The sequence below is a fragment of the Protopterus annectens genome, chromosome 2.part1 (assembly GCF_019279795.1).
Source record: "Protopterus annectens isolate FY-2018-M chromosome 2.part1, PAN1.0, whole genome shotgun sequence".
NCBI lineage: Eukaryota > Metazoa > Chordata > Ceratodontiformes > Protopteridae > Protopterus > Protopterus annectens.
Window position 1 is genome coordinate 1,009,088,068 of NC_056729.1, and position 23,152 is coordinate 1,009,111,219.

Here is a 23,152-nt window from a genome sequence, read left to right on the forward strand (position 1 = left end):
ACCTGTCCACTCATGATTGGCAGTGAAGTTTTTACAGTGTTGAGTTGCCAGCCTGTCACCCAAACTTCCATGGAAGGCGCGCGCGCACACACACACACACACACACACACACACACACACACACACACACACACACACACACACACACACACTCACGCCTAGGGCCAATTTAGAGTATCCAATCCACCTACAACATGTCTTTCGGATGTGGGAGGAAATGCACTCAACCATAGGGAGGACATGCAGACTCTGCACAGAAGGCACCCCAGCCGAGGATCAACCCGGAGAACCTCTTGCTGTAAGGTGGCAACGCTAACTGCTGCACCACCGCGGCTGCTGTCATTCATTCATTTATTTAGTATATATCTACTATTTGTATGAGATTTTAATATAAAACAGACTGTCATTTTTTAAAGGAGACATAGCATATAAACTTGTGTTAAAAAATGACAGTTATGTATGATCCAGGTTTATGAATGTTACTCTATTTATTTGATAATATTCCAATAATAACTTTTATATATGTAAGAAACTATATTTTTTATACTTTGTTTATGGCATAGTATAACTTTCTTGGGTGCTATTGCATGTTAAGTATACTATCAGTATCAAGCATTCAGAACTATGTAATAACTGGCAGTTGTTTAGATTGCAATTCACTGTCTTCTGCTTATTATCTAACTTGTGTTATTTGACATCTTAGCATATGAACATATTATGATTATTTACTTTTAGACATGAAGAAGCAACCTTGACATTTCTTAGAATTTTTAGAACTCCGACAGGATCACAAAAGTGCTCATGACTCTAAGTTGTTTCAAGATGGTTTTCATGGTAAGGGCTTAAAAATGAACAATCCATCAGTTGTAATTCACATAAAAATGCCCACAAGTGAATCCTAGCCAGCTCCACACACCACACCAATCCCTCAAACCCCTACAAACAAGCAAAGAAAATAGCAAAAAAACTCAAAGTATCCAAACCATCAAAAAGCCACTGCAGTCAAATAACATTTAATGATTCATTAAGCATGATTTGTATGAGATGTTTAATAAAAAGCAGACTATTATTTTTTAAAGGAGACATAGCATATAAACTTGCATTAAAATAATGACAGTTATGTGTGATCCAGGTTTAACTTGTAAAATTGTGAGTGTTACTCTAATTATTTATTATTCCAATAGTAACTTTCATATTTGTAAAAATCTATATTTTTAAACTTTGTTTTTAATATAGCATGTCTTTCCTGGGGGCTATTGCATGTCAAGTATACTATCAGTAGCACACTAATGGATCATTTTAAGAACCCAGAATGTAACTTAACATGCCTCTTTAGTGTCATTTGTTACATCTAATATTATATTTAATAGTACATTACTCGGGCCTATATTATATTAGCGAATGCATTAAATTGTGAATGCTATATAATCAGCCCACAATACCCAAAAATCCAAAATGTCAAACACAACGATCAGCGATTTTTTTCCTAGGGGAAAAAAAATCACCGATCCGTTAAAAAAAAATATATATATATATATATCCAAACGCAAAATAAAGTCCCACCCCACAGCCCCCACACCCACCCTACTTAAATATACCAACTTCGAGATCACACCACAGTGGAGGAAATGGCAAAGTCCCAAAAATGGCCCAGTGATTTTTTTTCCCTAGGGAAACAATTGCTGTTCCATGCTTTCGGAATTTTGCCATTTCGCGTAATCACGCTCCATGAAACAGTGTTCATAAATTTAAGTGTTCACTTAAATAATAGGAACCCCATTACTCAACTATACCAAGATATCAGAAAGTGTGCCACCTAACATATGTTTCATCCTACTAATGATTAACTTTTAATAAGATGAATAGAGTGACCTTTTGAACTCTAAGTGAAAATAATTGGCTTTAATTTCATATATAGCAAAAAGAATCAAACTCTACCATTTTAAAAAGGGAACTAATAACCATTTGAAATAGGGAAATAAAGAAAGAAAGAAAGAAAGAAAAAGAAAGAAATGGTTTACCTTGTAAAAAGTAATATGCAGCACCTGCTCATAAGTATTCAAGTACTTATTTAAATTAATAAGAATTCATAGCCATAATATACATTGATTTTCATTTGCCTTTCAGTTTTTTACTGTTTTTGCCTTTTATTAACCATCCATCTCTTGTTACATTTCTCTTCAAATAAGTTGATAGATTCCAGTCCATTTCATCTATTTTATCTAGGATTTTATTGCATCTTCCAAGGTGTTGAACATGTTCTTTCCTTCTGGAAGGTGAATCCTTACTTTTGCTGGAAACAAGATTTGTGTTTTAATATTGTTATTCTAGAAGCTTTTAACAAGTGGCACACATGCTTCTCTCTTGGGTAACACTAATGTAGAATAGTCATTGTCAAATCTTATAGTATTTCCTTTCATTTTAACTGGATAATTAGTCAATTTAGCTTTTTAGACTAAATCCTTATCTTGACCTTAGAAAAATCTTACAATCATTTGGTGAAGATGTGTTTTGTTTTTTTAAAGGTGAGCTAGAAAGTGATCTATGTGTCCGTTTGATGCCAAATTAAAAAGCTTCAGGCCGGTTCAAAGTTTTAGGCAGCCGGGTATTATGGAATTGAATCATACTGTCACTTTCTTCTTTTTCAGGAATCCCGTATATCCTGATTTTATTCCTACTAGATCTGCTCTCTAAATCTGCTATTTTATCCCGGAATAAGTTGTTTTGTTTTGAAGAAATTCAGTGTTATTCATCTTCCATCAAATTCAGACATAGCTTCTTCTATATTTGAGATTTTTGACGATTGTTATTAAGAGATTCTCTTAGCATTTCAACTTGTTTTTATATTCCTCTTTGAAATTGTACATTTTGCTTTCTAATTTATCTATCTTTACAGATAACTCACTGATGGTACTTAGTATAGCCTGTATGTCTTTATTATAGTACTGTCCTGTACTCTGAGCTTAGAGTGACTCATTCTGAGACAGTTAACTCTTTATAGTTTTCTTGACAGGAAAAAGCAATTAAAAAGTTTAAAACTTGTTATTTTTTGTAGTAAATCTTTCAGAAGATGTTCAGCTATAAATCCATCAAGTTTTGAAATGTTCTATTTGAATTTTTTAGAAAAATCCTGTCAGAGATATTAAAATGAAGCAGAACCAAAAAACACTACTAACTGCTCACCATCTTACTCACTCTCCTTCATGTGTTCATTTTTTTGAAGTCTTCCATATGTTAATATATATGTATATACTTTTATTTTGCTTGTTGTGGCTACAGTCTCTATCCAGAGTCTACGTGAAGAACTCAGCTGCTTGCCCTCGTTGTATTAATCCCTGCCTTTGGCTCCCTGGCACTCATAAAAACTTGTAGTACTTTGCTGCTATTTGAAATTTTATTAATAGTTTTCTACAGTCTTTTTGTTTACCCTTCTGAACATCAAGTCCTCCCTTGATCAGACTTGATCCCCTTTTTTATACAATTCATAGATGCTTCAAGTCAATTTAATTTCAGCCATGAAGGCCTTGCAAATACCCACCCTGTACCCCCTTTTCAAAGTGGGCTAGGTCAGTTAGGTAAATTTGAGGGTACCTTCTAGAATACAACGCCCCATTTGGTATGTACCTCTCAAGACATCTGCAACAACTGGAAAGGCCTCAGAAATACCTCACTAAAAGAATCACACAGGCCTAAAGCAGATGCCCCCCCGCTGACCAAACATACAAGGCCATGTCAAACCCAGAGCTGTGGACATAAACATGCTGGAGGATAGGTTCCTGACCCAGAGACTCCCCAGACTCTGGATAGATTGCCCATACATGTCAAGCAGAGTGCCTCTTTGACTCTTCAAACCTATGAACCTATGCAGTCATCCAGGTTTTATTTAAAGGATGATTATGTATCTTAGTGCTTAATCTGCATGGGTAGCTGGGGAGATGCTGTATTTACCTGCTAGGGAAGATTTAGGTCCCCGATTCTGGTGTTTGCTAAGCTGTTACATTTGTAGAAATATAGGAGATCAAGGGCAACAGCATTTCTAAAGATGCTGTAGGCAAGGAACAGATTGCACTCCAGGAATCTATAACATACTTCATAAAGCCATAGAGCTTCTGGTCTGTCTTCATAAATTAGGATCTTTTAACCTTAAGTCTTCTTAGTTAGAAACCTTTGGGACTTTTCTATTTGTTTGATAATATCAAGTGAGGTATTATACTTTGTAATTGTTGTAATTAGTGATGAATATAAGGGAATAATGAGACCTTTAAATCTGGAGGATATCCCCAGCAAGGAAGTGAGCACTTTTCAGATTGATCATCATACAGGCAGCCATGAGAGTGGCCTGAGCCCTCACAAGCCATCTAATGAGAACTGCAAATGTGATAAACCCTAACAGCCCCACTGGGCAGGGAGCCAAGAGGCTCACTTAACTGCTGGGCCACAATGACTAGCCTTCAAAGAGTGCTAATCAGTGTATGTTTTTGTCACAACATTTATTTGGTTAGTTAATTAAGACACAATAGAGGTACTGAGGCATTTTTTTAATGATAATTTATACAACTACAAGTACTTCTGGGTGAGGGGATGAGTGCTTAAGGGATGACTTCTTTAGTTACCTTTGTTTGATTGTTACCATTTTATGGTTACATTTAAACACCCAGGCTTTTCTACATAGTTCTCTTAGTTATTATACTTTGCTTTTCAAGTTTTAGTATATTTGAAGTTATATATTTTTCATTTTCAGGTACCTGCACAGGGGATAGGCCCAGGGTGGGTCTGGAAGGGTTTTTCCAAGATGTGACATAATTGTTGAACATTGCTGTAATTCCTACTCCCAGCTACATTAAATAAAATGAAAAACTTGGTTAATGAAAAAGTGTCAGCAAACAAATCTTTTAAAAATCATTTATCTTATATCAATACAAGTTTAAGAGTAGACAATCAAAAAATATGTGTATCCAGGCAGTTTTATATTCTTGTTGTCATCTCCAACATAGGATATTTTCCTTTATTTTAGCTATTTTCTTGGGGTCAAAATGGCTCTTTATTAAAATTTCCATGTATATTTTATACTTGTAATGAAAACAAGAAGTATATCTAACAAAGGGCAACATTTGGAGCTTGTTTTGAGAAGAGAAATTGGAGGTATGACCTAAAGTAATGTGTTCCTGGAATTTGGGTTTTAGTTTTTTTTATATTCAACAAGAATTTTATAAAGTTTTGAAATTAAATTTTCAACCTTCAAGTTATTATATGTAATTTCATGCAAAAGATATATCAATTTAGGGTTATCTTTGAATTGGAATAAGAAATAGTTAAGCATAGCTCCTGGGAATGTATTTTCAGATTTTGTAATAATAAGTTTGAGGACTGAAATCAAATTCTGAAATAATTTGTTGAATCTCTTTAGGTTTCAGGTTTATAAAAGAATGCTACCAACATGCAACATTCTTGGCTTCCCAAATAGCCAGAGTGTGATCATGGGTTTTATTATAAACATTTTTTTGTTATGGTAAAAAGGAATTATAGTTTCAAACCAAATTTTAACACCTGTATTAGAGAGAATTATGTTTCTAAAGGATTTTAATATAAAACTTAAGTAGCTTGAAGCTATAGGGAAATATATATTATACTGAACTAAATTACAAATGTAATGTCAAAAAATTATTTAAATTAGTTGTAAAATGATTTCATAATATATTGTTCTTGTTACATAGAAGTGTTATATGTACATTTTTTCAACTGGAGTTGTAATTAGAATCAACCCAGTTTAATATAATTTTAAAGTTTGAGACTTGAATATATGTATCAATGCTAAGAAAGTTAATTCCTGCATGAGTCCAAGATCTTTTGTGATGACTAAATGTTATTTTGGGTTTATTATGAAACCAAAGAAATTTCCATGTATTTCAACAATGAAAAATAAATCTGATAAAATGTAGGTTTATAGGCAAAAAAAAAAATATATATATATATATATATATATATATATATATATATATCTATATATATATATACATATATATATATATATATATATATATATATATATATATATATATATATATATGTGTGTGTGTGTGTGTGTGTGTGTGTGTGTGTATATATATATATATATATATATATATATATATATATATATATATATATATATATATATATATATATATATATATATATAGCATTTTTATCATGAGTATAGAATGTGTTAAAATGTATTAATTCCAAAATTCAAAGACAGTAAAGGTATTTAAGTTATATCAGCTTTATATTTTTGTTAGAAAAATATGTATTAATGTGTGTATACTTAATGCCAAATTAATAATCAAGTGTTTTTAATATGCTTTTTTTCTATTTTTCATGCACTGTGTTATATACAAATTGAGTTTCATATGAGACTGAAAAAGATGCTTTTTGGAAGCTGCAGCATGCTTTTTGAAACTTGCAAGTTGCCCTCTGAGCTAGTAACTGCTAGCACAGCAATATTCTTGTTTATGCTTTGTGGAAATGTACTTGAGAAGCAGGTGTTTATCTGCCAGGTCAGAAGTAAATAAATGAACAATGCCTTATATTATAAATGTAATTATTCTAGACGAACAGCCTTGTCCAGAGGATGGGAACCTCTGCAGCTGCAATAATTTCAAGATAAAGTAGACAAAGGATTATTAGAGAAATTAACTGCTAGCATTGTGCTTGATTTAGCTGTAGTATCTTAAATGTAACATAACAAGTATCTAACTGAAAGTAACCAAGGCCATGTTGTTTTCCTCAGGAAGTTTTACATAAAAATTGTTTAAATCAGCAGAAATTCATGGGAAAGATGGTCAGCAGATGATGATGAAAAGGTGGTAATCTGTTACGTCAGCATGGTAGGACAGGATTAAATTGATAACCTATAAAAATGAATGTATTTCCTGTTTCTGGTTAGACAAACTCTGTATTAGCATGTTTTTGTCTCCTTGCTGCAAGATTAAAGTGCCTTAACCTGAACCTACCATGTTTTGATCTTTTTTAAAGTATATTTTTCCTTTGACAATTTTGATGAGCTAAAGGAACATTAAACAAATCCCTCAATGTAGGCACTGAAGTCTATTTTCATTATTTTATAATATCTTCCTTTTCATCCATCTATCATTCTCTCAATTCCCATCACCCTTCTAAAGTGTCTGTTATATACTGCCCCAAGACTTAAACCTTCAGATATATCGGAGCTCAAAATCAATTCAATTCTTAAAATCCTTCGGTCTCAAAGGACATGGCAGGTGACAAGGTGTAAAATTTGTGGACCAGGAGAACACACATACAACTGTCATACTTAATGAGGAGAAGAAAGTTAAAACAAATTACTCATTTTAATGTTAAATTAGAAATCATTAGAAACTTAAAAAAAAATGTAAAATGGACTCCCTGGTCAACTGAGCTGACCAAGACATAATGATATCTAGAAATACTTAGTGAGTATAACTTAAAGTTCATGGGGTATACATACATTACAGTCAAAGAATGTAAATTAAAAGTTCAGTGTTTAGTGCTAGCAATGGCACATTGTGCATTAGAAGTAAGGCACTCACTAGTACAAGTATATCTCATACCCAAACTACTATGTGGATGTCTCATTATAAGAAATCTCAATGAGTATGTGCTTAGAAAATTGGATGTAACTAATAAAAGGTCAGTGAGGCTATCAGATAATTTAACACCAGGTGCATACTGCAATGATGTGCCATATAAGTTAGGTTGAACAACAGAATTATGTACCATTGTTTTTTATTTACACATAAATTTGTGTTACAACCAGTCCAATCGACAGCAACAAAACAGATGCCGGAGACCTTTAATATAGTGTGTTATAAAACAGTTTTTAAAGTAGAAAAAACACAATTTGATATGCTTTACTGCCTCTGGAATAGTAACCTCCACAAAATTCAGAACCTTTAAAATCCCACTGAATATAAAGATGCAGAATAAATGTACGGTATGGGAAACGTACTGTATCTAGAATGTGGCGTTAAATGAAAACAGAATTTTCAGAATCATACTGTACCAACTACAGTATACAGTATCTTCCAACACAAAATGCAGCTAACCAAAATATCCTCATGCTGTTGTGTTTGTGTTCTTAATATCATCTGCTACTCCAGAGACATTTAAGTGTGTTACAGATGAATAAACAGGTAGCACATGACAAAACATTTGAAACTGAGGACTAGTAATTATCATATCCAGATGCTAGACTTTACAAATCAACATCAGGACACTATTATTGATGTGTTTGGACTTATTCTTATTAAGCAAAGACTCCTAGCCTCACAACTGCATGTCATATTTGAGACTATGCTGCAGCAAAAATTTGTTAAAATATAACTACAGAGATTGATTGTGATAGTTACATCGAATGTTCCTTTTCATGGATCTTTGATAAGTCTCTTCTCCATTTTTACAGTATATATGCAGTATGAGCAGTGAGTGTGTGTTTCAAACTTATATGTTTCCATAAGGAGATTACCAGTAGTAAAGTTTTCTTACCACAAGCACAATCTCTTCAGTATATGCATTAATCCCATACCACTCAATCAACGCTCCAAACGGATTAGTCACAGGAAAAAAAATGCAACTCTGCACTATAACCAATATATTAGAAAACATTAGGAAAACAAATAGTCTATAGATTTTTGATATTTTAAGTTATAAAGACCAAAGAAGGGTTTAATATAACTATTATAAGTTCATAAATAATATTAATGATCGAAAAATAATACAACTAAGTAACTTAGCAAAGCAATTCTAGATAATAGGTTAATGATCTTATTAAAATACTTTTTGAGTGAAAAGGTTACCTTTGTGAAGAAGGAAACTTTGTGATTTAAAATTAGTAAGTGAATATATTCTCACTAGACAGTGTTACAGATTTAAACATCCCATATTATCTGGAAAATAAGTAGATGTTGATTACAGCAGAAGTAACCATTCAGGAAAACAAAATACAATTATTATGTGGACAAAAGTTTTAAAGCGTTAAATCTTTGTGGAAAAAGTAGGACTGCAATGTTATTGTTTTGTCAACCCATTATGCATAACTCACTATTAACTGTGATACGTTTCCTATTCTCCATTCTTTTCTGTGATTCTTTTTCCCAGATGTGTTGAAGTCAATGACAAACTTCTGTATTACAGATAATCTTCTCAACAGCTGTACTGCAGTGGTTAGTACTATGTGGGTCTTGCTTCTGTCAAAATTCTTGTCTTAAGTCTTAAATTTTTAATGAAAAATATAAGTTACTTAACAAATTGATAAAAACATTAGCTTCTAAACCTTCCTAATATGTGTATTAACAATCACATTTAGTAATCTTCTGTTTCATGCCTCATACTGGTACAACATCAACCACACTTTCCATTTAAATGAAACCTTGGCCTAGTCATAGCACATCTCCATATGGACACTATTCCTATTAAGAAGTTATAGTTTATCAATGTATGATATTTCTAAATGTTCATGTTAGTGTTTCTAAGTGAAAGCATTGTAACCACATGCATTACCTTGTTGTTCTGCTTGTGTCAACTCTATTGCAGCCATCTTTATGTTTTCCGGTCATGATCTTATACTAGCAAAGTATGGGAGTTTATGCATTCCAGAACTGTTAAATATCACCAAAACAGAAAAAAAAAAAAAAAAAAAAACGACAACAAGCCATTTTGGGCCTTTGGAGTTTTTATTTAGAAAAGGGAAATCGTATTTATGTTAAATATTGCTGAAGTATTAGTTACATTTTCTAGCACATTGAGTGAATTATATTTCGAAATATAAGCATTAAAATGTCCCTGCAAATATGGTAAAATATTTAAAAGCATCTAGGTTGTCTAATCAATTTAGAAAACAGTTTGTCTATTATGAAAAAGCATGGGAAACATTATATTGATGATTATGACTTAACCCCAAATTTCTGTTTCTATAGCCTGTTTTACTTTAGTGATTTATTTTGCTGTACATTTTTTTCTCTGTGCTTTTTGCCAAGATGTCTGCTGACCATCAGGCTTTCCCTAGCTGTACAGAGCCTGTTTGACCCCTCACACTGGAGAGTCTACACAGAGCCAGGTGATAGCTTTCTGAAGATGCCTGTCCTTCAGGCACTCATGATTATACTTTGTGTGCTTATTGGCATGCTGATAATGAGGCAATTTTTCCAGTGGCCTAACCCCATCTCCTATGTAGGGGCCATGCATTGTTTGATCCTGCAGTAAATTATCTAATAGCTGGGGGTGTCTAAAGAAATGCTCAAATATTTATTTACATCCCTTGGGGAATCCACCTGGTCTGCCTCACCTGCCTTACCCCCCTAGGTTAATTTTCAGAACAGAAAAAAATATACCCTCCAGATAACATTGTTTACCAGGCAATACCAGAATTTGATATTATTGAGAAAATCTTCACATGTGCAGCATGTGGCAGATTCCATATTTAACACTATGTTTTGAGGTCCAGTGATGATCATACTGTATTAGTGCCCAGACAGCCCATAATGACAGGATTGTTTTAAGACATTCAAAATCGTTATCATGTACAACACATTTGGAGTGCTTGAATCTGACCCAAGCTGTCTATGTTAGAGATTGACACATAAATCTGGACTTCCCAGTAGGACATCAGTTCCTTATATGACCGTGTTGCTTTCATGTTTGAAGTGTCTGCAAGTTGGGAAGCATTTGCCACTGTATTGCAAAAGTAGTTCAATAGAAGGCATACTACTGACTAGAATGACCTCATTGTTTCATGAAAGGAGATCATGTCTGATCTGCAGGTATTACAAGAAAAGATCTTGTGTAAACCAAATATGTCTTGCAGGAACGAAAATTATGTCAAGACTACTGGATTACCTTCTAGGGATAGCTAGCAGACCTACAATTGTTGACCCAGTGAGGTAGATGCCATCTCATTTGAGATGGATGGGATGGGAGGGTGGCCTAATGGCTAAGGTGTTTGCCTTACAAACCCAAGGTACATGGTTTGAATCTCACAGGGGATAATTGGCTAGGCTTGAAATGGTTCGCAAGGGCAGTTAGCCTAGTACAAACCTATGAACCTATGAAGATGCTTCTGGAAACCATAAAGGATGGTAGATGTATTTTTAAAAGTGTGCCAGTCCCTATATTGTGGAGATATTGCTTATCTGTACCAGTCAGAGACAGGTAGGATAGCAGTTTCAAAATGTGGGCTTCTAATTTCACACATTGATATCTCTTACAGTGAAGAATGCAGATGAAACCACAAGTAGCTGGACCGGAGTGCTGTACGAGAATGACAGAACTGTAGAGGAGTTTCTAAGTGATCTGGTCATATCATTAAATGGGAAGATGGTTCTTTAACAAAGTTGTATGCAGACATGATAACACAGTGAAATGCTGTAGTGGACAGGACATAGATCTGATAGCACATTGAAATGCGGTAGTGGACAGGGCATAGATCTGATAGTACAGTGAAATGCTGTAGTGGACAGGGCATAGATCTGATAGCACATGGAAATGCAGTAGTGGACAGGGCATAGATCTGATAGCACAGTGAAATGCTGTAGTGGACAGGACATAGATCTGATAGCACATTGAAATGTAGTAGTGGACAGGACATAGATCTGATAGCACATTGAAATGCAGTAGTGGACAGGACATAGATCTGATAGCACAGTGAAATGCTGTAGTGGACAGGACATAGATCTGATAGCACATTGAAATGCAGTAGTGGACAGGACATAGATCTGATAGCACAGTGAAATGCTGTAATGGGCAGTACATCGATGTGATAGCACAGTAAAATGCTGTAGTGGACAGGACATAGTTCAGATAGCACATTGAAATGCAGTAGTGGACAGGACATAGATCTGATGGCATAGTAAAATGCTGTAGTGGACAAGACAGAGTGGTTAACTCCTAGACTAGGTTTACTGATACAAGCATGCTGTCATCAGCAAACATAAAAGTAATGAGTTCACAGTCAGGCATATTCCAGTTGGCCGGGTTCTCATTACTCTTAAGGATCCTAGCTTATGGTTTGATAACTGACCCAAGAGATCTGCTTGATTAGCAGCTGAGGCACCTGTTGGGGCTATCCTCATGACTTCAACCACAGACAGCATGCTTAGACACATGTTCCCTGTCACCCTCAAGATGAGAGGAGTAGGCTGGTCCTTATCATTCCTCTTCTCTTCCATTTCAACTCCAACAGATGCCTGAGTCCCTCATCAAACTTAGATCTCTTGTTTTGCTGTTGAATCTTTATTTCTCTAGTCCAATGTTGCTGGCCCCTTTACAAATTTTATTACTTTCCCCATTGCCTACACTATTCCATAACTGTGAAATGACCTATTCCTAAAATATTTTTTTTTGTCTGAATGTCTTTTAACTTCCACATTGTGTGCACCTGTGATCACATAAAGAGGAACAAAGCTGTCAGAAGTGCTATCACATGTTTTACTCCTAAGTAAATTATATATATATATATATATATATATATATATATATATATATATATATATATAATTGTGTCATCCTAAAGTACAACAAAGCAGCTGTTAAGAGGACTTTTAGTTGTCGTTTATATTAACTGTGTTTTATTGCCAATGCTCATATGTGAGCTGAAGTAGCTCAAGGGACATTTTTTGGTAGTGGGACAGTTGAGTTAAACCACTTCTGCAGAAGTAGAGGAGCATGGTAATAGTAGGTATGCTGTCGGGGAAAAATGTCAATTTTGTGAACCACACAACCCAGTGGTTGCTACAGCTCAGGAAAAAAAACTCTTGAGTCATGAAAATCTAGACAAGAGAGAATAGGGTTTATTTTGTATTCCACTTGTTTGTTTCACTGTCCCAGGCATATGTTGAGAATTAAAATATAGTTGCCATACCTTTGACTCCTTATTTATTAACAGAATATTTTAGTTGTTATACTATCACCTTAGCTTGATTTGGAAGTCTGTACTTTATTTAAATCTCAATGGTCATTTGCAGAAAACACTGCACACTCTTTCGTTTTTGTTCATTTGTAATACTATAGGTCTAGTAAATTATATTAGATGGTTTGTGATACTTTGTATCCAGTTAATCATTTCTTAAGCCATGGTTCTGTTTGTGTACTTTACACTAAGCTTTGCCTAGCCCTGTAGCATTGACATTCTCTGTGATTTATATTCCTTCTTTAAACAAAGTTGGTACAAATCAGCACACGGAGGGGGTAAGTAAATCAATTTAACAACTTTGATTTTTTGCTTTTTAATTCAGTGACTACTAAAATTCTAGTTCATAGTGTCTGTCTTAAATTTAGCTGCATATTAGTATTTTCCTAGTAGCACAACATTTCACAAACATTGCTGCTTATGTTTAATTTAACAGAAACCATCACACAGCATTAACAAATTCTTGCATGATTATAACTATGTAGATTCTGAATTATTGCAATTTCATTTTGAATGGCAGCTAAATGTGGAAATCTCAAGCAAGTAAATCTTTTGGCTGTTATACGATGAAAACATTTCAGTATTACCTACAATATATTAAAATGAATTAAATCCTGAAAGATGATTAACAAGTACAAAAAAACATTGCTTTCTTCTTAATTGTGTCATAATAAATGAAAAAAAAAATCATAGCTCATGCATCACCACTGCTTTATTTAAAATCTGAATATATTAGTACTAAAATAAGTTAGGCAGTGTCTGTGCACTATGCTATTATCTTAAAAACCAAACTGTATAAAATGCTTTTTTTTTTTTTTTTTTTTTTACAGTAGAGTATAGATCTTTAAAAGGCAAATTTAAATAAGTAAATAAATAAATGTATTGTAAGTCAGGAGATACAGGAAGCATAGCTTTTGCTGAAACTCAAATGTACTAAACTGAGCAATGCGTTTTCAAAAAGTTTCTTTTTTTTCAATATGCATGAAAGAAAGGAAAAAGGCAAGTGCTTAATTTGTAGTGAAAAATTGCCAGTTTTATAAATAGTGGTAGCCTGATCCATAGATTAGTATTAGGCTAATTGCCCTTGTGGGCTATTTTAAGCCTAGCCAATTAGCCCTTGTGAGAATCAAACCCTACACCTTGTGAATGCAAGGTAAACAACTTAACCATTCTGCCATCCTCCCACCCATGTTATCCATGAATATATAAAGAAGAATGAAAGGGTTCAGGGAGGCTTGCCTTACTTAAAACACTATTTTTGACAAATGTTCATTTGCAATTTTTCTATTTGCAATTTTTTTTCATATGCAGTAGAATATGTGCTGTTTCTTTAGAGATATGAAGATAATGGTAGGAGATGTAAGAGCAAAAATAAGAATTGCAAATATATTGTGCAAAATATTAATGTGAATTTGTAACTGGAAAATAACTATAGTAATATGTTCGCATAGCATGAGAACTTAAGCACCAGCTGCCAGTGTTCTCAACCCATACAATTAAAATGTTCATTTACATTTATCTATTTGGGCGGCCATGGTGGTGCAGCGGTTAGCATTGCTGCCTCACAGCAAGAGGTTCTCCAGTTCAATTATCAGCTGGGGTGCCTTCTGTGCGGAGTCTACATGTCCTCCCTGTGGTCGCGTGGGTTTCCTCCAGGTGCTCCGGTTTCCTCCCACATCTCAAAGACATGCTGTAGGTGGATAGGACACTAAATTGGCCCTAGGCATGAGTGTGTGAGTGTATGTGCCTTTTGTGGAAGGTTGGGTGCCGGGCTGGCAACTTGACACCGAAAAACTCCACTGCCAATCATGAGCATACAGGTGATCCGCTGTGGCGACCCCTAACCGGGAAAAAGCTGAAAGAAGAAGATATACTTTTATCCATTTCATTTAATCACGTTCTATGTTTTTGTGTATGAACTGGGTTATTAAGACTGCATGTTATTAATACTGTGAAAAATGCAATAAATACACATAAAGACATAAAGTCAGTGCAGCAAACCACTGCAAATTGTGCACTGTGAAATGAGCAGTTCATCTGCATGTGCTTTCTTGATACATAAGTGCCAGAATGATTCAGAAATTATCTGTATTATTTAAGCTGCTTAATCTGTCTACTTTATGATCAGACTATGTAAACTCTTCACAGTTTTATAAGGAAAAGTAAAGAATATGGAAATGTATGAGAATTAGATTTTATAAATCATGATCAGTGTGTACAATTATAGTGTATCGTGTATTGTTTAGTAAGATATTTTAGCATGTTTTCCAACTCTGGCCTTTATATAGTGGTAACCGTTGTATGAACTTGTTCATGAATTTTGTATGTCATCAGGTCACAGTGTGAGCGACCAGCTTTTTAACTTAGACTAACAGCCATATCATAGGATTACCACCATTTTGGGAGCAATCCATCACCCTTGTTATGGTCACTGCAATCGAGCAGGTAGTTTGTGTCACACAGCTTTAATCTATATAGGGCTAAAAGTCACAATGCTGACTATATAATAGTGTAGGTTTAGCACTGAATCATGACAGTATATGCCCAAAGCCTAACTGCTTATTATTACATACTCTTCTGGCAGACATCATTAATGGCATACTTAACTATTGTCTCCTTCCACTATATATAAATATTTATTTTATGTTGTATGTGTTTGTTAATTGGGCAATCCAACTGGAGGCAAGTGTCCTTTTTTAAGAGGTGATCTGGCAGTACTGTCTGGTTGAGTGACTTACTCAGAATCACACAGTATGCAAACAGAGGTTCAAGGAATCAAACCCTGTGTGCCAGAATGCAGCTCATTAACAGATAATGTCCTTAATCCTCTGCAACCACTGGAGTATGTGTATTTTTACAAGATTGTACCTTGGACATGTCATATGAGTCATAGGAAGTTCAAGGCTATCAGGTCAGTTCCCACCCTGGACTGCACTTCCCTTCTTGAGCAAGGCTGTGCCAGCCATACCCAGGATGAATTTATAAATACCCATCCAATTATCCAGGTCCTGTTTGAAAAAAGTTTGTGTATCACATTCTTTCATCTGCAGGCAGAGTCCACTCCAGAGTGGAGAGAGACAGTGAGTAATTAATCTGTCTCTCCACCCTGTTTTATTGTTCTGCTGAAGCATTCCTTCTTCTGGTATTTGTGTAGGTATAAGAGATCCTGGACCACTGGATCCCTGATTCTGCAGAAGACAAGGCATAGATCTATTCAGAGGAATCTATCAGACAAAGAAAAGAAAGACAGCACTTCTAACAATTTCTGGTAGCTCATGGATTATTAGCCTCTGATTCTCTTTGTTATGATCCTCTGGGTTTTTTCCAACTGTTTGATATGTCTGGTGAGGTCTATCACAAAGGGAGTATTGTAGTCTATAACTGGTTTGACCAGTGGTGAATATAAGGGGACAGCAGCCTCTTTTGATCTAGATGATATTCCCTTAGTGAACAGTTGCTTCTGGTAGAAGGGTTTCCTAACAAATGTTGCTATGTGGTGGTAAAAATTGATTTAATTATCAGCCCAAGTTCCCAGGTCTCTAACTATATTTTTATTTTGAAGTGGGGTATTGTCAATGCTATATGGTCTGTATGCTTGGGAGTGGGTTGTTTCCAAATCCGGCAGTGTTACATTTGTTAGCATTTAATTTAACCTCATTTTCAATACATCAGGAATTTGACAAAGCCATGAGCTAAAACTCAATGTGAAAAAAATGCATAACAGAACACTTTGGGAAGACAACCACCCCTGGAAATTGTCACTCCTAAAAGTATACCCAGTGATCAATGCTCAGGGAACGCATATAGACAGTAACCTGATTTTTAACCTCCACATATATACTGTGGTGAGAAAATCATCCTACATTGCACAAGTTATAAGTAAGGGCATGACACCCAGGTCCAGGGATGTCAATGTTCCCCTGTACTCAGCTCCCATCAGACTAGCCATAACATACAATGCTCTCTTCAGCATGTACTTGACCAGGCTCTTGCAACAGCTTGAGAGACCAAAGGTTCCTCACAAAAAGAATACAGGGAGTAAACTGCAAGTTCTCTGTGGATCATCTCAAAGCCTTATCCCCGTACTCAGTCTCCTGTTGACTGCTATGGGGTGATCTATGTTTAACCAATGAGCCATATTGAGATTCCTCACTGATTGATCTATTATACATATGCAAAACAAATAGGATTAGAAATGCCCATTCAAAAGACCTAAAACTCATGTGGGGCATAAACAGGACATGCTGGAGGGGCAGGAGTATGTCTCAAAGATTATCCCTTCTTTGAAACAGGCTTCCTATCCATGTGAAGCACGTAACTTGGACCAGCAGATGGGAGATTGCAAAGTTACCCATGGTTTGGCATCTATTTCTCTAATGGACAGCGACAACTTGTGAATGCTTGAGGTGTACAACCTTATATTGTAGCCATAAAATTCCTTGGGTTATTGACACGTCATCAATATTTCGATAAATATAGGGTAAGCTTGGCTGGGCTTAAAATGGCTCTTGGAAACATAGCCTAGTAACCACCTATGAACCTATAAGTATAAGTTCCTGCTATAGGATTCTGTGTCATAGGAGGATTTAACGATAGCTCCCAATTTATAATCATTTGCAGACTTGGTTAGCCATATATCTTGCTTTTAGTTTGTAGATTGGACCGGTAAATACCGAACAAAAATGGTTCCTGCACTGAGTCTTGCAGGACACCACTGATCACCTTCATGTTCTCTAGTGCTGCCTCTGCCACCTGCACCTTTTGAGTTCTATCTTTTAGTTAGTTTACTGTCCATTTTACCACATAAGGATCTATTTGTAATGCATTTAGTTGAGCAGTTATGCAAGCATGGTGGATAATGTCAAATGCCTTGACAAAATCAAGGTAAGCTGTGTATACAGTCGTCTCAGGAGTGAAATTTGCACTGAATTTATTTGCTAGAATTTTGGCAATATCCACTGGGTCTGAGTAGGTTTTGTCATTTAGTATGAGTTTTGTGCATTCTTGAGGTTGTTCAAGCATAACAAAAGAAGTGATTGTAATTGTCTTTGCCTTCAGATGCCAGCCTGATTTCATAGGATACCTTAGTAGCGCTAATAGACTTTTTCTATTTCTTTGTCAAATTCCTCATATTTTCCTTGAATTGGGGGTCCTTATATCTACTTTATATTCTGAGTTTTATTATTATAGACATTATGTCAGTAGACTGCCAAGATGATTTGTTTTTACATTTCCATTATTATTTGGATCTGAATGGGACTATCAATTCCATACATTTATTTATGTAGGTATAAAATTCCTTGGCAAACTTATCTGCTGAGGCAGTGTTTGGGATGATCTATTTATTTATTTATTTGTTTGACATTTGTTAACCGGGAATTAGTCTGATTGGGCATCAGCCCATTTTCAGTGGAGGCTCAGGGAGAAAAGCTCCAAACACAAAAGAACATCAGGTGTCTCAACAAATATATACAGTGAACACACAAAGTAACACTAGCACATACTACTGAGATATAAGTCAAAAATTGAGGACATTGGTACATAAAATCAATTGAAGGTTTTTACCAGTATACACAGACTTGTTAATTAGGACTGAGGCAAGAGCAGAGCCAGGAATTTAGTAGTCTTTCTTGTAAAGCTTTTTTAAAATTGAGATTACGTGGGGTATGTCTGATGGTTAGAGTAATTTTGTTCCAGGCCAGTGATACTGTATAGCTGTATAAGCCATGGCCTATTGATCTTTTAGGCTTGTAGATAACCAACAAAAAGTTGGTCATAGCTCCAGGGAGAGCAATTGGGAGTATGGTAATTGATGAGGGGTGAAATGGCAGGACAGGAATTAGGTTTACTGATTATGAAGTGGGCGAGGAGCAGCTGAGAGAGAAGGAGGCAGTGAGGGGAGCTTGAGCCAGTTTAAGGATTTTAGTGATAGACAGTGATATTGAGTTGTAATGTTGGTTTGTAATAAATCTGGCAATGTTATTGCAACATAGTTCAAGTTTAGATTTGAGAGTGGATTGAAGGTTGGTTAGAATAGGTGAAACATAGCGAAGAGTTGGAAGAAGATAGGAGTCAGCAAGGGACAGTCTAGAGTCATAGGTATGGGATTTTATTTTTTGCTCTGTAACACATGCCTAGTTTTTGGTGAGTTCTTTTGATACAATTTTGTATACGTAAATCAAATTTTAGTTGGTCATCAGCAATGAAGCCCAGGAGTTTAGTGTGTGTTGCTGCTTCTATTAATGTGTTATTGAGGAAAGTGATGGTAAAGGATGTTTTGAGGTGAGAAAGAGATTTAGTGAGAAAAAGGAGTAGTTTGCTTTTTTTAGGGTTGAGTACTAGTTGATTGTCATTTAGCCAGCTTTCAATGGAGTTGAAGGATGTTTGGGTGATAGAGTGAAGGTTTAAAAGATTGTCAGGGGAACGGATGATAGTAGAGTCATCTGCATATTGAACTAGAGAGGAATGAGAGGAGGAGGACTGAAGGCTGTTAGTAAAGATGTTGAAAAGAATGGGACCAAGGACGTAAGCTTGAGGTACTACAGTATTAGCAGGGAGGAAATTGGAGAAGGAGGAGAGCCAGTTGACAGAATGCAGTCAGTTGGAAAGGTAGCTAGAAAACTAGTTGAGGATAGGGTTAGTAAAACCAGGAGCAGACATTTTGGAGAGAATCAAGGGGTCGGAGACTGTATCAAAGGCTTTAGAGAGGTCCAGGAAGATAGAGGCTACCAGGTTGTTATTGTTTCTGGCTTTAATGATGGTATGAGTAAAGGAGACTAGTGCAGTAGTTGTACTGGACTAAAATGAAAATTGTGTTGGGTTGGGGTGAGTAGAATGTCTTTTAGAAGATATTCAAGAAGTTGCTTGCGGATGCATTTTTCAAGTATTTTGGAAAGGGGGGAAATAATTGCTGTAATCCTTTAGTTTGTGAGTTCTGCAGATTGTCCACCTTTGTGGAGTGGAATAATATGGAATTGTTTCCTGGTGGAAGGCACTATAGATTCTTGGATAGATCTGTTTATGAGGATGGAGACTGGATAGGCTATAGAGTTAGCTGCCAATTTTAAGAATTCAGCAGGTAACTTATCTGCTGGGGAGAGCGGGACTTCATTTTTTTAAGTAGAGATTTTATGTGTAAAGTATGGACAGATTTGAGAGCAAAAGTGAGTATACTGGCAGGGGGAGTGGGAAGAGTAGGGCTTGGATGAGTAATGGTAGGGAGGAGACTGTTTTGAGTTAGTTTATTGATAGAGTCAATGATGTATGAGTTGACCTTTGTGGCGGTTTCAGAGGGAGAATCATTAATGTAAAGGTTTGGTATGCTGGGAGAGCTGGGGTTGAAGAGCTTGTTCATAGAGTTCCAGAAAATGTTTGACTTACTTTGATGTTTAGTTTGGACTTTTATATAGTTTATTTTGTCCTCTTTGATTTGTTTTTTTGGTGAGGTTACGTAAGTCTTTGTACATTTGCAGGTGATTAGGGAGTTTAGCCAGTTTTCCCATGCAACATCTAGATTGTGAATAAGGATGTGAGTGGAATGAGAAAGCCAAGGTGCTTGGTATGTTTTAACCATTTTTATCCTGAAAGGAGTTAGGTAATTAGAATATCCAAGATGCTGTTGTAAATAAATTTCAAAACTTGTCAAAAATTTGAGGATATTTGCGCACTTGAATTTGCTGAATCCTGATATATTGGTTTCAGGGAGTTTAGATAGTTTGCGTGAAAAGTTTACTAGCTTATGGTCTGGCTTAATCAGAGAAGGAGGTAATAGGGGAATTGTGCATGATGATCCTAAGACTGTAAGTACCTGGTCAAAAAATGTGCTTTTAAATTGGGCTAGTAACAATGTGATAGAATTATTTTGTATTTGTTGGCTCTAAAACATGAGCATGTCTTTAACTGGTGGTGTATGTACTCCATTCATTTAATGGGTAGGTAACGTTTCCCAGAATGATGGAAGTTTTATTTAAGGGAAGCTCATTCATGATGTTTAGGATCCTGCACTGGACTCCTGGGGTAATGGAAGTGGTCCTGTAACACTCGATAAACTGATTTTGTTTAGTGTAATTTAGAGTTTGATAAGTCACATTTCTGGGACTCTGGGAATCTGTCTGGAGGTAATATGGTCTGTAACAAATATGGATACTCTATCACAGCTGCTATTGGTTCTGAAAGCATAGTAGGCAAAAAACCCGGGTATGGAGGGTGTACTTTATGGGCAGTTAAACCAGGTTTCAGAGATTACACATATATGGATATCTTTGCAATCCAGGAGTGCCTCAAGGCTACTTTTTTGTTATTTAGATGTCTGGCATTGAGCAGAGCAATTTTGATTTGATGCTGTTTTGATATTGATACATTTGCTATGTTGGAATGCTTATAACTGAACTTTGTCTAAGAAAGGCACTATGGGGACAGCAAAGTCTTTAGCCAGTATGACACTAATTCATTTAGTCATATGTTGAAGCTAATCATTGTTTCTTTGTATCTCAACATCATTCCTGGATAAAGGAGAAGTCTTCTATGTCTTAGGGTCTTGCCTACATTTGTGATATACACAGAGAGCTCAGACATGTCTCTGCATCTCCCTCAGGATTTTTTTGCCCTAAGTCATTCACCCTCACCTGGACAACTACCTTGCCATAGTTATATTTCTTTGGTGAAAGGGTCCTATGGGGCCTTTAAACATCTGAGATCCTGCCAGCTGAAAGACAGCCTTCACCCTTAGTAAGTGGGGGAATCTGAGTTTCTCATTACTGAGTCAACAATCACAAAAACATTTTTGTTTGCGGGGTTGGCTAGTGTGCTGGAACTGAGAGCCTTTAATTGTAACATTTTTTTAAGGGTGAGTTGTTATGTATTGCAATATTTGATTTTGATTTTTTGCTGAGAATTTATCCTTACAGGTTTAGTAAACTTAGGTAAGGATTTCTGTACAGCATCAGCATATGATATTGCATTCTGTATCATGGTTGGGTGCATAGTACTTCATAGGTTCATAGATTAGTTCATAGATTAGTACTAGGCTAACTGCCCATGCGAGCCATTTTAAGACTAGTCAATTATCCCTTGTGAGACTCAAACCCTGTACCTTGTGTTTGTAAGGCAAACACCTTAACCATTAGGCTAACCTCCCAACCTTGCTGTGTTAGTTTCATTTTGTGAGAGACTGGGCAATAATTATATATTATCCCTAATGAAAATAACTGGTATCATAATATAGATAATATTAGGGGACCCATGCATGGGATAAAGCATTTAGGAGCCACCTTTCCTCTGTCCATTAGTCATACAGTGGGCAGTCCTGAGGTAAATATTCTGTTTCTCATCCATAGATCCAATTTATACTTGCACATGGACAGGGATGAACTTTGTTTTATGTTGATGGGGAATCTGTTCCAGAGCAGTGGTATCATCTGCAAGATATACCTGTCCCTCCAAACTGTTCTACTGATGTCGTATAAGAGATTTAGATTTCATCTGTGACATATATCTGTCCCTCCAAACTGTTCTACTGATGTCGTATAAGAGATTTAGATTTCATCTTTAACATATATCTGTCCCTCCAAACTGTTCTACTGATGTTGTATAAGAGATTTAGATTCCTAGACTGAGTATTTCTGATGCCACTTAATTTACTGATGTGTAGTAAATCCATCAGTACTGGGTTGGAGGATACCTTGTATGCCAGACACACATTACCTCTTAGCAGTCTGCAGGATACCAAGTATAGCGACAAGCCTTTGAGTCAGTCCATTTAGGACATGTTTAGGTCTTGTATCCTTTTAGTAAGGTATCTCTGCGGAAGTTCCAGTTGTTGGATATGTCTGAACAGATACATGCAGAAGGGACATTATATTCAATGATTAGCTTAATGAGGGCTGAGTAGAAGAGGACTATGACATCCCTAGATCTGGGAACAATCCCTTTGTGTATAAGTTGTCCAATATAGAATCACTTTCTTACAGTAATAGACACATGGTCAAAAGTTAGGTCACTATCTACATGAGTTCCCAAATCCTGAATAACTGGATCAACTGTTAGGACTGTATTGTTAATGTGGTAGTTCCCTTGGATAGATTACTTCCCAAAGAATACAATAATGCATTTTTTGGCATTTAATTTCAGTCCATGATTTTGGCACCAGTTATTTATTTAGGACAAACATTCCCACAGGATGGCTAAGTCATTTGGAGATTCAGTGACTGCGCC

General features: G+C 35.8%; 1 protein-coding gene across 3 annotated transcripts in view; it reads left to right on the forward strand.

Moving 5' to 3' along the window:
- The window catches only part of SLC2A9 (solute carrier family 2 member 9), a 3,818,728-nt gene that overhangs the window by 396,681 nt on the left and 3,398,895 nt on the right, over positions 1 to 23,152 (forward strand). The window contains exon 1 of one of the 3 annotated variants that reach the window (XM_044062593.1): positions 13,136 to 13,218. The exons of the other annotated variants lie outside the window; for them this stretch is intronic. The gene's annotated coding sequence lies outside the window, so the exon portion shown is untranslated. Of the gene's footprint in view, positions 1 to 13,135; positions 13,219 to 23,152 lie in introns of those variants that run through there. 3 annotated transcript variants of the gene reach the window in all.